Genomic DNA, 14,994 nt, shown 5'->3' on the forward strand with positions numbered 1-14,994 from the left:
GCAGTGTGTGAGTGTAATGGTACAGGGCCTCTAAGGGTGGCACAATAAGTGCTGCAGCCCTTAGAGGTCTTCCCTGGTCACTGTGCCCTGGGTGCCTGTGGTACCATTTACCAGGGGCTGACCTGTGTCCAGAGATGCCAATTGGGTTTTGTTTTCAATGCAGTTTTTAGGGAAAAGAACATAGGCCCTGGGTACTTGATTAGCTGATAAGCAGGTGTCTGGGCACACTCAGTCAAAGCACATCAGCTATTCAGCAAAAAGTGGGGGCAACCATGCAGAAAGAGGGCAATTTCTCAAAGGTGGGCCCTGAGGCTTGCGGTGATGCACCAGTTTTTCCTGACAGCTTTTGTGTTGCTATTGGTTATTATTAATCTGTGTAAAGGTACCAGAAATCCTGTCTGTTGAGAAGTGCCAGTGTTGCAACAATGAGAAGTGTAGCAGGTAGTGCTGTATTGACACATGCTGTGAAGGGCCATAGTCATACCTGAGAATGTAAGCCATGATTGCAAACGTCCTTCTTCCACAGGGCCCTAGAAGGGGATGCACGGTGCAGCAATGCACATCTAGGCATAGAGCACTAATTGACTTGTTCTTCTATGCAGTGCTGAATTAAACCCTGTGGAGGCCCCTAGGCAGTCGAAATTATGGGGGCCCCCCTTGCAAATTATCTCCTAATACGTTTTTAATTTTACCAACCAGCAATTTTAATAAATACATTTTATTACACACAATTAAACATTAACAATTATTAATATTATTAAACACCATTTATTTTAAATTGTAACAAACCAACAAAACTTTAAATATTCAATGTGTAATTCACATTAATATAGCATTTTCTCTATCGAGTCTTTAATGTAAAGTTTTTGTGTGTCTCCCACCCCCCGCCCTTGTGTGTGTCAGCTCAGGCTGAGACAGCTTCCTGGGCACATTTGGTAATCCGGAAGTGCTCCTATGAAAGAGGGGACAGAAAATGTAAGTGAATGTATAATAAAGCACATTTCCCGGCGATTGCTCCCAGACCATTAGCTTTATTAAATGGGAGGCCAGGAGTCTTAATGGAAAGTCCAGGTTGTATTTCTGGCTCCTTCACATGGAACTGCGTAACTGTGAAACGCAGGGCTGTTCTGCGTGAGTACTTTGCAGGCCACTCACCGCGGCGTCGGGCTTTTTTCACGCGACCGTCTAAACCTATAAGGTACAATATTATTCAGGACTGATTCCGCACAACAGTGATTTAAGATGCAGCCACTGGCATCGTGCTGACCACAGCATCGTCCCTATAACAGAACTGTCACCGCGTGCTGTCTACCCAAGATGGACTGCCCTCGAGGCGCCGAACTGCTGGCACTGCAGGTAATCTCCCAGGAAAGTTTCAGGAGGCTACAGAGGGAAAAATTGACATTTTGTTCGTAGTTAGAAGCAGTGCTGAGTCATTCAAAGGCAGGTTGTGTATTGGTGCGCGGTTTACAGGCGCTTCCTGGACTTCACGGCGCAGGAGTTCTGGCGCTGGACCACATCTGCAAACCTTTACAAGGAAAACCAACGCGCAACCCCCATGACGAACATTAGCCCCTTTAAAGGTACACACAACCGGTCGTTCCATAGTTAGATTCCAATATTCAACATGTGTAAGCCGAACAATGAGGGCGAAGGGATTGGAAGGAATGCACAGTCACTGGAATGATCCTGGGGCCGCCTATTATATTACATCAGCGGGCAGGGTCCGAGGAATAATGTTATTTTTTGCTTTTCATATTTCTCTCATACCCATAAATGAGAACTCCTAGCAAAAAACTCCTCAGCCTAGTATAGTGTTGTTCCTTCCAATGTTGATCTATACATGTGTTATATATTGTATGAACACAGAAGTGTGCATTTGTGTGATTTAAAAACAAAATACAAAATTGGTGCGGAGGCAGTCTTCGCTGACGTCCCTTGTCATTCGTGCTAGAAGGCAGTTCAATTCCAGTGTCCATCCAGGTGAAGGGAAAGGCTCGGAGGCTGAGGATGAAGACTGCTGTTGCAGGTGTAGTATCCGGCTGGATACAGTCTAGTGTTCCATTGTGCCTGTAACCCACACTGAACACCCACCCACCACAGGCGTCACCAGTCAGGTGACCCTGACAATAAAAGGGGCCGAGCGCACGTGCTCGTGGCCAGTTTACAGTACCAGTAATCCTGTGTCTGTGTCGCTCCTTTATCTGCATGCGGGCCTGAGGGCCCAATCCTTACATTGGCGATGAGGGGGCTGTGCCCTGGCGTGCAGCAGCCCAGAATTACGAAAAGGGGGAGAGAGCGGCCTGTGTGAAGGCCCCCAGCAGGCGAGAAGTGCCTGATAGCCTGCGGGCATGTGCAGGGCCCCAAGCGCCAAGACGGTGACCGGGAGCCCGCACCGGTGTGACGATGACCCGTGTGGCGTGAGGAGTGCCTCGGGGTGAAGACGAGGAGGTCGGGTGCCCACCCCGACCCCTGTGGGGGGCCTGCCGCTGACTGCACCCCTTTGCCGACCGTTCGCGCAGCGTGCTGCGGAGCCCACCCGCATGGCCGTGTTGAAGTGCCCCGAGTGGTGAAGAGGTCGCAGTGGGAGCCCACCCCGCATCTGCCCGCCTGGAGGTGAGCCCGTGAATCGGGAGGGGGACACGGGGCGACAACAGATGAAAGATGAGGCCCTAAGTGCGAGGCGGTCAGCAGGAGCCCACCCCGCTCCGTGCGCCTCGCAGCTGATGCCCGGACAGGCTGATGGCGAGAGAGGAGCCCGGGCACAAGCGGAGCCCACCGGCAGCGGATCGGCAGCAGCTCCAACCCCCACCGCCCGCGCGGCACGAGAGCGGAGCGAGGCTGCGGCGGCAGCGAGACAAGTGACCCCTGACCCAGTCTGTGGCCTCCAACCTGCGGCCCTCACCCTGCCCGCGCAGCGAAGGAGCTGAGAGGCTGTTGCGGCAAGGGAGCAGAGAGACAGTGCCCGGAAGAGAAGGCAGAGGTGAGGAGACTTGTGGAAGTGGGGGGCGGGAGAAACCGAGTGAAAGCGGAGCCCACCCGCAGCTGCCGCGGTACGTGACTGCAGGCGGCCAGCGCCGCCGAGGAGTGGACAAGATAAGGTACCGGCAAGGAGACTCAAACCCCCCCCCCCGTACGAGCAGAATAGAGACTGTGGTGCCCACCCTCCCCCACCCCGGGCAGCGCGTGAACTGAGGAGCTGCTGCGGGCGGGGAGGGAAAGGGCAAGTCAGCAGGTGACCGGCGGCGCATCGTAGCGTGAGTTAAAATGCGCGCGAAGAGCGCGAGGTGCCCAGGAAGAGGAGAGTGACACACGGAGGAGCAGTTGCGGCCGCGTGGAGAATAGCAGAAGGCGAAGGATAGTAGTAAAACTCACCCCGCTCTGATCGGTGTGCTCCCTCGCGCGTGGGGCAGACAGCAGCGTGTGGAGTCCCTGTCCCACACAGGACTCCATGGAACAGTGAGTTGACTGCCCTCCCCATCGGCTCCAATGACTGCTTGTGCAAAGGCAGGATCAGGAAACCAGCGAGTTTGCAGGAACGAGAGAGAAGGGCCTGAACTGCTACAAGTCGACCCTGCACTGCCATCTAGAGGCCGGAAGCGTGGAGCAGTAGAGCTGCAGGACCCAAGTCGAAAAAAAAAGAAACTGCAGCGCCATCTAGTGGCCATTCAAGGTACTGCGCCCCCTGGAACAATCAAGGTGCGAATGCATGGAGCAGTGAGTGCAACATCACCGGGACACAAGGAAGGGCACTGAGGCATACTATTTGATCGGCAGTGGGGAGCAGGATCAGGCTGCGCAAGTGGAGTACAGCGAAAGGAGGGAAAGGTGCCACGGGGAATGCACAGAAGCGAGGGGAAAAGCTGCGACACAGGAGAGCAGAGTGGAGTAGGCACGACCGCCCACACCCGATTGGCAAACGCTGACAAGTGCGCACACCAGAGGCCCTCCAGGAAAAGAACCTGCTGACAAGGTTGCGTGGAGTGCGGTGACGCCTACTGGCCAGGGGTAGTCGCCGCAAGAGTGAAGACACCAGAGTGCACCAGCCGTGGGTGGCAAGGTTGAAGAGACTCGTCAAAGCAGCAAGTCTCAAGAGGATCAGAAGGAAGTGCGCAGCAAGTGCGTCCACAGAAGCAACTGAAGAGCGCATTCAGAAGCGCGCTGAAGCACTGCCACTGCGAGAGAAGAAATGAAATGGTCGCACGACCACAAGATGCCGACCAGCAAGTTGGTCACAAGGAGGAAGCAGCCGACCAGCAAGATGGTCGCGTGGAGGAAGAAGCCGACCAGCAAGATGGTCGCGCGGAGGAAGAAGCCGACCCCCCAGATGGTCGCGCGAAGGAAGCCGACCCCCCAGATGGTCGCGCGAAGGAAGCCGACCCCCCAGATGGTCGCGCGAAGGAAGTCGACCCCCCAGATGGTCGCGCGAAGGAAGCCGACCCCCCAGATGGTCGCGCGAAGGAAGCCGACCACCCAGATGGTTGCAAGGAGGACGACGCCGACCACTAGATGGTCGCAAGGAGGAGGCAGACCTACAAGAGGTCGGAGAGCACACTGACCTGCCAAGAGGTCAGAGCCGGAGAGAAGAGTAAGACCGAGCCGGAGAGAAGAGGAAGTCCGAGGGGACGTCAATGAAGAGGACCCCATGAGAGGTCCGCAAAGAGGACCAGGAGGAGAAGGACAAGAGGTCCAGCAACATCAACATCACTCGAAATCAGAAGCAACTACGAGACAGAAGGTCGCGACTGTGGTAAATATTTCGTTACCGGTACTATTTTTTATGCGGTAAAGTCTATCGAGAATAACTCAGTAAATATAAGAGGCAGAATCCGTGGTATTAGAGGTTTTAAAGGGCTTTATTCTTATACAAAGGAATCCAATTCGAATTGTGGGCCTTCTGTTCCATCACCACGGAAGTTCAGGAAGGAAGGGCGCATATATTATTGACAGATAGGCAGTTTTATAGAAAATACATTACAGTGAAACAGATGCAAGAGGCGTAACAGCTGATAAAAGGTGCATACGTAGCTAATAGAGGGCGTAATTCAAGAAACGTCACTAAACATGATGTCACAAGTGGGTGGATCCATAAAAGAATCCTGCAATGTCAGCAGAAATGTTTGGCAGAGATGCGCACGCAGCCGCATGACGTGTGATTGACGTGCAACTAGAGAGTGAAGGGGACTTGACATTTAGTTCTACGTGTGGAGACAGAAGTCTGGGGTTATGTCAACCTAATCCCAAATCATATCTAATATCCTATGTTTAAAGAACTGTGTTATCCAAAAAGAGAGGCCTCTTAGGATAGAATCTTATTCTATACTGACTATACTGACTGTTAGTGCGTGTACAAGCGTCTAAGTGTCTACACTAGATGCGAGGGGGTAGGAATATTCCATGGTAACGGGGCTATGAATTACTTGCATGAGGACAGCGAGGCCTTGCCCCTTTGCATGATAGCTGGAGGAATGTTTACCTAAACTACTAGACAAGAATGCATCGGATGAGGAGCGAAGGAGATAATCTCGAAGGTGAAATACAGTTTTTGGCAGGCAATAGGCTGGATCAGGCACCGTTAGCCGCGCAGGGAGTAAGACAAAGTTCATGGTTCACAGATGCGGGCTCAGACTGGAGCTTTCAGAGGCAGAAGGCAGGAAAAGGCTTGATGACAGAATTCGGGCCTACTCGCCTGAGTCTGTAAAATGTGGAAAGTGAACCATATAAAGTCGGTGGCCTTTCATACTTAGGAATGGAATATCTGACCCATTCATGGCGGGTCTGAAAGAGGACATGTTGACGGTGGACGCACATATATTTGCGTCTTCAGAACTGGAGTAGGAGGGAACATACATGTACTTATAGCATGCACATGGAGCCGTTGGGGTCTACGACAGGGGACATAACTGATCACAAAATTCATATTTCCTCATTCCCTCCTTGTCCCCTTCGGACCCTTAGGAGATATCGATCTTCATCAATCCATCGATCTGTTCATATAGCATCATTTGTTCTTCTTTCTTCTTCCGAGATCTCGAACGAAAATTTGGATGTGGGATACACGAGGTGGCACACAGACCACAAATCGCTGGCCCACATTGTAGACATAAGCAGCAACTGAATAGTATGAGGAGGCCAATACCTAGGAAGGATAATATTCTCCATCCCCAGGCTGACAACACGCCCCAGAACCAACCGGACCAAGTCCAGGTGCCTGGACTCTGGTGTATCTGGCTTACAATCTTATGAAGGCGAGTTATGGCCTTATATACTGACGGCGAATTTTCTGGTATGAAAATGCAACAACTTGATCCGATGACCCTACAAGCTCCGCCCCTATCGGCCAGGATGACGTCAAGGACAAGACGATTTTGAAGCACAACAATCCGCATAGCAGACTGCTCTTCTGTTAAATTGCCTAAGGCGGAAATAGTTTCGTTCACTACTGCTTCAAGAGTTCTGGTTAATCTACGTATCAGCTTACTATTAGTGACTGTACCTATATAGGGAAAGAATCCTTTATTGAAATCTGTGTATTTTTCCCATGCTGTTTCAGTGTAATCGACAATTGGGAGATCTCTCTGCTGTCTATTGTGTACTAAATGAGTATTTCTATGATAATCAGGAGGAGCTAGGAAAACGGGTGGCAGAAGGAATGCTATGTAACAGGTACCATCCCAATCTAAAGGTAGACATATATATGCGGTCTGGCCACATATGAAGTAGGAATGATGGGAAGCTCTAAATGTAGACTTGCCTTGATCACTGAATTTTATTACAGTGGTGCATTTACTGTGACCCATGTGTATGGAACCATTCTTTCTTATACATAATTCTCCTTTTACTGGGAATACTGACATGGCGGGCAAGATTGGTGTAGCTTCAGATTCAACGTTCAGGATCATGAGGTTAAGTGTAAAATTACCTAATCCATATACTTCATTTTCTAGATCAGTTCCTGTTCTTTTGGGAAGTCCCTCCTTGTTAGGGTAGCAGACTTTAAGTAAAACTAGGTTCAGGTTTCCCCATACCCAGTTGTCTTGATAAACTGCGGAATTTGAATCTGGGGTATTAATCAAACTAAACCATGCTCCACAGGAGCCATTGTGTGTAAACGGATATGGAAAGAGGGGCAAAACTCCCTTATAGTTTTGATAGGGAGGGAGTCGGCCACATATCCAACAATTTGTGGCATTGCTGGTCTGATGGGAATGATGTAACATACTAATGAATGTGTTGTTGCGCAGCGCAAATCTATAGGACAACTCATGCGGAGGAAATTCACTAAAAGAATGTTCTGCAGTTATATTGTAAGCATGTTTAAGAATAGGGTAATACATATGCAATAGTATGCTAAAAATAATGATCAGAAGACTTAGAAAAAACAGAATTAATAATGTTACTGTACAGTGACTACGAAGTGATTTACAATACGCATGCTTTTTCAGCTGCATTCGCTGATTTCTTTCTCTATTCCGGTCTAGAGGATACATGTCAGAGACAAATTCAACCGATTCACCTTGGAGAGGACTTAAACAATCAAATTGTCTGACTTATTAGACCTCAATTTTAGTTTATACATTTCTGAGTTCGATTGCTCAACCAAGGGGAGCTTTGAGTCTGTCTTTGAGGGAATACAGGGTTGTGTATCTACACTGGGTGGTAGTCCATAAAATTTCTTGATATGACTCGAGTGCAACCACCCTTTTCTTCCCTCGATTTTCACGGCTGTCCTTGTGGTGAGTAGAACCAACTTCGGTGACTTCCACCTAGGATCCAGTTGGGTCTTCCGGTCAAAGTTCCTGACCAGCACCAGGTCACCAGGAACCACGTCATGGGGCTTCACCTCAGTATTATCGGGAAAAGCTGCGGATACCTGTGAACGACAAGATTGTAGTGCAGACATCAAGGAAGCCAGGTAATCTGTCAGCATATTACAGTCAACGTCTGTGATTTTACGAGGGATAGGCGTCCCCCACATATTTGGTGGTCTACCGAAGATCACCTCATACGGGGATAGCCCTGTTCGAGAATGTGCTACCATTCTCATGTAAAAGAGCGCAACTGGTAAGGCTACTATCCAATCGACTCCTTTTTCTCTACATATTTTGGACAATCTAATTTTCAAAGTTTGATTATGGCGTTCTACGAGACCTGCTGCCTCGGGATGTCGGACACAGTGAAATTTCCATTGATAGCCTAATAGAAGGGAAACGTGTTTCATTAGTTCGGATGAGAACGGCTGGCCGTTATCTGAGTAGACAACACGTGGTAAACCGTACCGTGGGAAGAATTCTCGAACTAACTGTTTGGCAGTAGTCGGGGCAGTGTAATCTGAAACCGGGTATGCTTCTGTCCAACGGGAAAGAGCACAAACAACTACGAGAACATATTTGAATCCTCGACATCGTTCCATCTGGATATAATCCATCTGGAGGACTTCAAAAGCATGATCGGGAGTTTGAAATCCACCCTGTTCTACGGGGATGCTTTTACCTGGATTAAACTGACAACATATCATACAGGTACGAACTTTTTGTTTTGCTGCGGCTCGCAAGTGCTTGTTGAACCAAATGTGTTGAATACTGTCCAGCATAGCTTTTTCTCCTAGGTGCGCTGGACTATGTATTGTGTTAATGATGACTTGGACCATTGAGTCGGGAAGAAACCATATAGATTTTTCCTTCGTCATCCATCCCTGATCTGTTTGGATCCCTCCTAATTCAGTCCATTTCTTTATTTCTTCTGGTGTAGCATGTTTCTTTATGTCAATTACATCAAGGACGGGATCCTTAACTGTCATGCAATGTGTTAGTGTCGGAACTATTGTCTTTGTCATGTCAGTTGTGAGAGTCTGATTCTGAGCAGTCTGTTTAGCTGTTCTGTCAGCTAGGTCATTACCCTGAGAAATAATATCGGTAACTTTTGTATGGGCTTTGCATTTCATAATCGATATTGCAATAGGTAGATGAATCGCATCTAATAGGGTTTGAATGAGGGGTCCGTGCTGGATGTGGGCACCGTGAGAAGTTAAATAACCTCTCTCTCGCCACAGTACGCCGAAGTCATGGACGACTCCGAAGGCATAACGTGAATCTGTGTATATGTTGACTTTCTTATTTTTGGCTTGAATACAGGCTTGTGTCAGAGCGATGAGCTCTGCTGCTTGAGCTGACAAAGTGTTAATACGATTTGTTTCAATGACTTCAGTGTCTGTTGTGACTGCGTAAGCAGCCATTAACTCTCCTGTACTTGTTCTTATACACGACCCATCTACATAAAATGTCAAGTCTGGATCTGACAAAGGGGTATCTGTCAAGTCTTGTCTGGGTTTCGTCGTGATAGTAATGACTTCGACGCAATCATGTGCCAATGGATCTGTTCCGCCCACTGGTAACAGTGTGGCAGGATTTAATGTATTACAACGTCTGATTTCTATGTGTGGCTGAAACAATGTCAGTTCGTAACCGGTGAGTCTCGCTATAGTCAAGTGTTGTGTTTGTGTGCGATTCAAAAGAACCTCTACTGCATGTGGTACTTGTACTGTCAATTGATGTCCTAACACTATGGCATCGCTTTGTCTGATTGCTAAAGCTGTTGCTGCCACCGATTTCAGGCACGCAGGAAGAGCCTGAGCTACTGGATCTAATGTACTAGAGAAATAAGCACATGGTTTGTGTGATCCTGCTTGTTCCTGAGTGAGTACTGACAAAGCAGTACCTTCGCGTTCTGTAACGAAGAGTGTAAACTGTTTATTGTAACATGGTGTTGCTAGGACAGGTGCTTGACATAAAGCTTTCTTTAAACTTTCAAAGGCGTGTGTATGTTCTTGAGTCCAAGGGAGGACAGTCGATGTGGCTGCCTCCTGTGTTGTCAACTGGATGAGTGGTTTTGCTAGGAATGCATATTGAGGGATCCACTGTCTACAGTATGAAGTGAGGCCTATAAAAGCCCGTACCTCCTTTTGTGTCTTGGGTGATGGCATGTTGGCGATTAACTGGATGCGGTCGGGTGTAAGCTGCCTTCCCTCCTTGGACAGCGAGTGCCCAAGGTAAACAACTCGCTGGACACAGAATTGCAGCTTAGAAGGGGACACCTTGTGCCCCTTGTCAGCCAAAAATTTTAAAACCGTCAGTGACGCTTTTTCACATTCATGTTCGCTTCGGGTGGTGATCAGCAGATCATCGACATATTGAAGCAAGGCAGTGTTAACTGGCATGTGGATACTGTCAAGTTCTCGTTTCAGTGCTTGACTATAGATGCTGGGGCTTTCTGTAAATCCTTGAGGTGCGCGTGTGAATTTAAAACTTCGTCCATTTAAACTGAATCCGAACAAATATTGACTTTCCGGATCGATTGGGACACTAAAGAAAGCATTCTTGAGATCAATTACAGTGAAAAACGTTGCTTCTGAGTCAATAGCTGTGAGTAATGAAGAGATATCTGGGACCACAGGGTATTGTGGCACAATACATTTATTTAATTCGCGCAGATCAATAACTAATCGATATACTGGTGAAGCTTTTGGATCCGTTCTTTTAAGAATCAGAATACATTGGAGTCAGTTTCGACAACCACTCCTTGTGCAATGAGCTCGTCAATGATTTGCAGTAAGGCCACAACAGCATCGGGTGGTAATTTGTATTGTCGTATTCGTGGTAGTATTACTCCTGTTTTTAGTGTGACACGATATGGTGTAATATTCATGCAACCAACATCAGTGGGGCCTTGTGCCCATAAATGTGTAGGTAAATTCTGCAGTCGGTGATCCATGTCTCTGGATACATAGTGACCTTTAAAGTCACGTAAAAATAGTCGTACTCCTTCCGGAGAACAACATATTATAGCTCCTAGAGCTTTCAATGTTTTTATGCCTAACAAGTTTTCTGGACATGATTTAGTAAGCAATAAATCTGTAGTACGTGTCAATGGACCAATCGTAAGTGGAAGAGGTTGTGTTACGTCATTTATTATAGGTTTTCCTGAGAATCCAAGGGAAATATTTTGTGAGCCTGAGAGGGGTGCCCCTGGAACTTCACTGCGTCTTATAGTTGTTCTGCTTGCCCCTGTATCAAGTAAAAACTTTCTGTCTTCCCCTAATAGTTCACTATGTACATAAGGTCCCTCTTGGTCTACAGGAACCTCAATAAGGGGTAAGCCAACTTCCCTCTCTAGGCTATCTCATGAGTATCGCTGATAATCGGGATAATCTGCTTGTGCGTACTGATACATTTGTTGTGTTGTCGCTTGTGTTGCAGCAATAGGCTGCGCTTGCGGTGGTGCTACGTTCTGTTGTGGAGCTCCCTGTTGCGGTGCTAATTGTTGCGGGGCTAACCTAGGTTGTGCATGCTGAGGTATTTGTTGTTGGTTCTGATCCTGTCTAGGTGGACGTGGTCTCTCATGTGTTCTACCTGTAGCAATATTATGTTTCAGGACTGGACAATCGTGTATATAATGACCTAGTTGTTTACAATAGTTGCATGTCCCTTTCGTAGGACCTGCGGGATCAACCTTCTGATGACTATTAGCTGGGACTGACTGTGCAACAAGCATTTTCATTTTTGTATCTTTCATACGTCTTTGTTCGTGTTCTTGTTCTTCCTTTATTCTGTTGTGGTGATATTGTAACATCTGTAACATCTGTGATGGGGTATTACCTTGCCAGGTACTTTCAAATTTCAATACTCTATTCTTAACTTGTATCAGAGAATTTTCAACTAATTTTGTCACGAACAGATGTGGATATGACTCACTACTGGCTTTTATACCACTATTTATACCAAAACATTTTTCAAATCGGGAATAGAAATCACTAGTGTCTTCGTCTGGCTTTTGTTTACAGGCTGAGATTGCACCCCAGTCTTCCTTTTTCGTAGTTAATAAACGTGGCAGTACCTGTATTAGTAATCCTGCTAGTGCTGTAGTCTTTTCCCCAAGCCCTGCTCCTGCAGCTCGGGCCTTTTCTTCGTTTTCTAATGCTGTCCAATCTATCTTTTGGTCTCCCACCTCCCATTCTTTTTCTTTGAGTTTTTCATAAACACCGGCGGGTAAGAGGACTTTTAATATTTTCATAATGTCGGGGTAGGTATACTCTCCCATGAGTAACATGTCTTTTATCTCACGGTGAAAACCTGCTGGGTCCTTGTCATGGCTGGGTACTACTTTCTTCATTTCTAATAATTCTAATTTAGTTATAGGTGTGTACACAAACACGCGTGTAAAATTATCACCGGCACCTCTAATTGGGTGTACTTCGCGTAACGGGTTCTGTTTATCTATATGATACATTTTTCTTCCCATAATGGGAACTGGAACGTGTTCTGGGCATACGAAATTTAAATATTGGTTTCGGGATTCTAGAATTTCCTTAATCAAATCAGTACCTGACCCTCTCCATATATTCGTGAGTAGTTCTGTCAATATGTCAGGTAAGGGTCCTGGATCGGAGTGTTGGTTTTTATATAATATAAGGAGGTGTTGAATCATATATATACTAGCTAAACGCTGTTCATATGGGTCTAGATTCAGAAACGTGTGTGTAAGTACATCATCATTGTATTCGCCGGGACTGTCAGCCCATTGTACGGCTGACCTGGCTAATTCTTGTTCGTCCATGGAATCGAGCATATGGTACCCTCTTCGATCTCTGAGTAATTTATCAGCGGCCTGGAATAAGTGTTCAGGGGATTTTGTATTTAGCATAGGGTTTGGAAAATGTCTATTATATTCTGGACGTATTGGACGTACCGGATCATTAAAACCTCTGGTATTATTATGGGGTCTTCCTCTACCTACATAAGCCATCGTTTCTACTTGCTCTGACTCTTGCTCCTCCTCTTCTCTGTTTAGGTCAGCGGCGTCTACCTCTAATCTTTCTTCGTGTATTCGTTCTACTTCTTTGCGGATCTTTCGGTACATAGCGACTATACATAACTGTTTATCATGTCTCCCTTCTGATATATGCTGACCCCAAGTGACAAGTTTTTGCATTTCTTCCGGATTTATCCCAGGCCGGTCTTGATTTCTGATTACACAGTTTATGAGGAAACGTAACAGTTGTCCCTGTACCTCCGCTTTCTGGTACTCCATGGCTCTGCTAATACTTTCAGGACCTCGCCCTGACTGGACAAAGTGATATATATTTTCTAAATGTGTAGTCATTCCTGGTAGCTTCGTTAAATATATTGCAGCTCGTCGAATACGTAATGATGACAGCAGCATTTCGTCCCGTTTACCGGGCACAGGATCATATCTACAATCTACTAGAAGTTCCTTAAGCATGTCGGGATTTGCTAGTTTGGGCGTACGTTGGTGTGCTAATTCTCTAAGGGAAAATTTATTTCCTCTGGGTGGCGTAGAAAAAAGGTCTGTCGTACCTCCTGTAGCACCGCCTGGGGTGCTGGACGTAAAAGGATTTGTTGAAGGTGAGACAGAGATTGTAGATGCGGGAAAAACTGTAGAGGCGGACGGGCCTGTTGGAACTTGTGTAGGAGTTTGTAGTTGCGGGGATACAGACGTATGCACTTGGTGTTGAACACCATCGGCAAGCAATGTGGGTGGTACGGCATTAGCATACTCGGGAGCTGCGTCATCTAAATAGGAGGAAAGAAAAACGTCCTTTGCGGTTTTGGGATGTGATTTGGGATGTGCTTTTATCGGAAACAATGGAGGTGGCAAGTCTTTTGGTATTTCCGGAGTAGCCTTAGGTAACCCTTCGGCCAGAAGTGGATACATACCATTCATAAGAGTGTTTCTTTGTCTATCTACTTGTTCTGAGTTTACTCGGGTACCTTCCTCAAGTAATAGATTTTCTCGAGTTTTATTTGAATTCTCTCTACCTTTCTCTTCCTGTCTGTGTGCTTTTTCTGTACGTCTGTATGATTCTTTACGCCATAATTCAATGGCATCTTTCTGTGACTGTCTGGCTTTCTTTTTCCATAATTCTTCTTCTACTCTCATGATGCAATCTGCATCCCAGGTCCCTGCTGCGGGCCATCTCTGACTCTCTGGTAATTCTTTGGTGTAGTCCACCCATAAATCAAGAAATAATACGGCATCTAGACCATGCTTATGATACATAAAGTATCCTGGAGTGTCCCTAGGTGGAATGGGAACAGCTTCTTCGAGTACACCTTTTCTAGTTTTGATCTGTCTTAGTTTCGAAAAGAGCGGCATTTTTAGATCTTGTTTCTAGAACACACTTTAGACAAGAAAACACAATAATGAACAGTCATTCACACCACAATATATAGAACGTATTTAAGACATTTAACGCTTAACAGTTTTACGAACAATGATAACTAATAGAAAACCAGTTACTGACATTATACTGACACTAGATAATACTTATTTACATGCAAAACATACTATATTACTATATATACTGCTAAACAGTACAGATACACTGCTGAAACAGTGCAGACCGGATTTGTGTACCCAAACCCGTCTTGACCGGCACAGACTATGTGCACGTAAAATGCCTCCCCGGTAATGGTACTCACCGGGTAGCTCGGAACGGAAGGCCTCGGAACGGAACTGAAACTGGACCGGACTGGACTCGACTGGACTCGGAACTTCGGAACCTGGCGGGACTCTGTATACCTCGGATCTTGCTCTCTCAGCTAGGCTCTGGTCGGGATACTTCGCACTTCTCACCGCCTCGTCTGGGTGTTGATCGCAGCCTCAGTCGTCCCCGCTTGGCCGGAGGGAGATACAGGAAATCCTGCGGGTACGCGTAGTTGTCCGTTCAGCTGTGGCAGGAGACCGGGCCTGCAACGCACCGCCGGCGCGTGAGATGAGAAAGTGTCCCTGTTCGGGCGCCAATTTATGTGGTAAATATTTCGTTACCGGTACTATTTTTTATGCGGTAAAGTCTATCGAGAATAACTCAGTAAATATAAGAGGCAGAATCCGTGGTATTAGAGGTTTTAAAGGGCTTTATTCTTATACAAAGGAATCCAATTCGAATTGTGGGCCTTCTGTTCCATCACCACGAAA

Source organism: Triturus cristatus, chromosome 10, assembly GCF_964204655.1.
Source record: "Triturus cristatus chromosome 10, aTriCri1.1, whole genome shotgun sequence".
NCBI classification, from domain to species: Eukaryota; Metazoa; Chordata; class Amphibia; order Caudata; family Salamandridae; genus Triturus; species Triturus cristatus.